The following is a 2,774-nucleotide window of genomic DNA, read 5'->3' as shown; positions in this document are numbered from 1 at the left end:
CCTATTTTTCTTTGCAAGTAAGCAGGTCTAAAGCAATGCACCACACCTTTACAGTGACATCTTTGTTCCCTTGGTGCTTTTTTTGGGGGGGGGGGATTTTTCTGAGTCATCAATCTAAATCGATAATTTGCCTAATTATATTTGATGCTGAGCAAATTAAAAGATTGTGGCAATTATTCCTCCACGTACTAATTGGGCTATTTCACAATGTTAAAAGGTCAAACACAGGCCAACACACTTAAAGTATTACATTCTTTTCCTTGATTTGAGTTGATGCAGCCTTGATTACTCCATCTTGCGGTGCTGGATAGAGAATAGAAGAGACAGATCGCTGACTGAGATACCTCAGGCTAGATGGAGGCAAATCTGTCGGCTACAACTGTTTTCACCCCAGCCAAATCAGCCCTGGGATACTGGCCTACATTATACACACACACACACACACACACACACACACACACACACACACACACACACACACACACACACACACAGACACACAGACTACTACTACTACTGCTGGAGATCAGCGAAACACAAAGTTGCATCCGTCCGTCTGTCCGTCTGTCCGTCTCAGCTGTCTGTCTATCTGTTCCCTGCCCTCACTTCACACAGACTAACTCACACTCTTTGAAATCTCTGTTGTTATTGAGAAGACCCTTTGATAGACCGTGTGGATCGGAATACATTTGAAGTCCCGAAGTCAAATCTTCTGATACGCGCCGCGCATTTATCTGAAGAGTTTTTATCTGAAAGCATAGAGCCAGCAGTTTCGCATTATATTCATTATTTTATTTTATTCTTTGAAGAGGTCATCTGTTGATCAAATGTATGGATGTTTTTTTTCTTTCATGCTTTGGTGTGCGTACGCACGCAGCGCCACAACTTTGTGGACGGTCTCTGCTGTTGTGTGGATCTTTTGTCATATGAAAGGATATTATGCTGAGAGGGGTGTACTTGCGTGCGTGTGCCCGTGTGTGTGCGCGTGTGCGTGCCCGTGTGTGTGCCCGTGTGTGTGCCCGTGTGTGTGCCGTGTGTGTGCCCGTGTGTGTGCCCGTGTGTGTGCCCGTGTGTGTGCCCATGTGTGTGCCTGTGTGTGTGTGTGCGCCGGTGTGTCGTCTGGACAACTGTGCGTTTGCGTGCCCCTGCTGTGCAGGTGGCAGCCTCCGTGGTTCTAAGCTTGTGCCCACAGCGCAGTAGGCAGGCACAGCCTTCATATCCATCAGGACTCCACCGCTCTCCACCTCCTCCACCTCCTCCCCCTACCTCTGTCATCGCTTTGCTTTCATCCCCCCCCCACCCCATACCCACTCTCCGTTAATCCTTGTATCCAGATTTGTTTTTGTTGCCTTCCATTCACTCTTTTCTCTTTTTATTCTCTTCTTGTGTTCTGCGTTTCTCCTTTCTCTTTGCCCTCATTCCATCCTGCTCCTCCCCCCCCCCCCCCCCCCCCCCCCCCCCACACACACACCCCCTCCACCCCCCCCTCTGTTGCCCTTTACGGGCGGAGCCAGCAGTGCCAGGCCGTGCCCGCTGGGTAGCAGGGCAGCACTGGCCTCAGCAGATGGTATCAGGACATGATCACGTAGATAGCAGAGAGAGAGAGGGAGGGAGGGAGAGAGAGAGGGAGAGAGAGGGAGGGAGGGAGAGAGAGAGGGAGAGACAGGGAGGGAGAGGGAGAGGGAGAGGGACAGAGCTCCAGTATTCTCTTTAGCCTCCGCTAAATAAATATAGACCCTGCTTGTTAAAATGTGTCACATTAGGACTGATTGAGTTGAATTGCGGTATGGAGCCAGATTGACACGGGCAGCAGTATGGAGCGCGAGGCTGTGGCACAATATGGAGATCAGGGCCGCGGTGCGAGGGCGCCTGAGGACGAAACCAAGGGATGAATGAATGAATGAATGAATGAATGAGGAACACAAACCCCCCCCCCCCCCCAAAACAAATATTTTGGTGTCCGGTCAAATAATCCAACCGATCGATGACAGTTCTAGCGTGAGCTGGTTGATGTTTATCATGTTGATGTTCAGCGGTGGAGGAGAGGGTAGGGGAGGGAGAGGCCAGCCGACGGGGGCACCGCCAGGCTGGTGTGTGAGGATCCGCACGAGCTGCAGAGGAAGAGGGGACGGAGTCGAGGGTACACACGTCCTCCGGGTTGAAGTTCCAGTTTTCCTCCATGTTGTCTTGGTGGAGAGGGGGAGAGAGAGAGAGGGGAGACAGAGGGGGAGAGAGAGAGAGGGGGATAAAAGCCCCGATGGCTGCGGTGTGGGTGGGGGGCGGGGGGGGCGTGGGGGGCATGTGATGGGGCAGTGCCAGTCTGCGCCACGGCCCCACGCTGAGTTTAAAAGACTTTTAAAGAGCCTCCCTTTGTTTACTACCTCAATGGCCTCCTCCCGTCCTCACCCACCCACCCTTCAGAGGTCCATCTGATCCGCTGCCCAGGACCACACAGACGTCCCCACGCAGAGAGGGGCAGCAGAGGGAGGAGGCTTCATTATGATAGGGCTGGAGCCGGGAGGGGGGAGGGGGGTGGGGGGTGGGGGGACAGCCATGACAGAATAGTACATTATATTTCACTGCAGGAAGTCACTCGGCAGATGCTTGCATGCTGAATGTTGTAGCTGTTATAGCTGTTGTAGCTGTTATACCTGTTATGCATACGTTTGTCACTTCCTTGCAATTGACAGTCCTCAAAGTGTCAGAGTTAACCTCGAAGGATGATGGGAAGAAGATTTGAAATGAGGTGTGTGTGTGTGTGTGTGTGTGTGTGT

Source organism: Micromesistius poutassou (assembly GCF_964030765.1).
Source record: "Micromesistius poutassou genome assembly, chromosome: 7".
NCBI classification, from domain to species: Eukaryota; Metazoa; Chordata; class Actinopteri; order Gadiformes; family Gadidae; genus Micromesistius; species Micromesistius poutassou.
The sequence above is the reverse complement of the archived record's forward strand: the minus strand, read 5'-3'. Positions refer to the sequence as shown.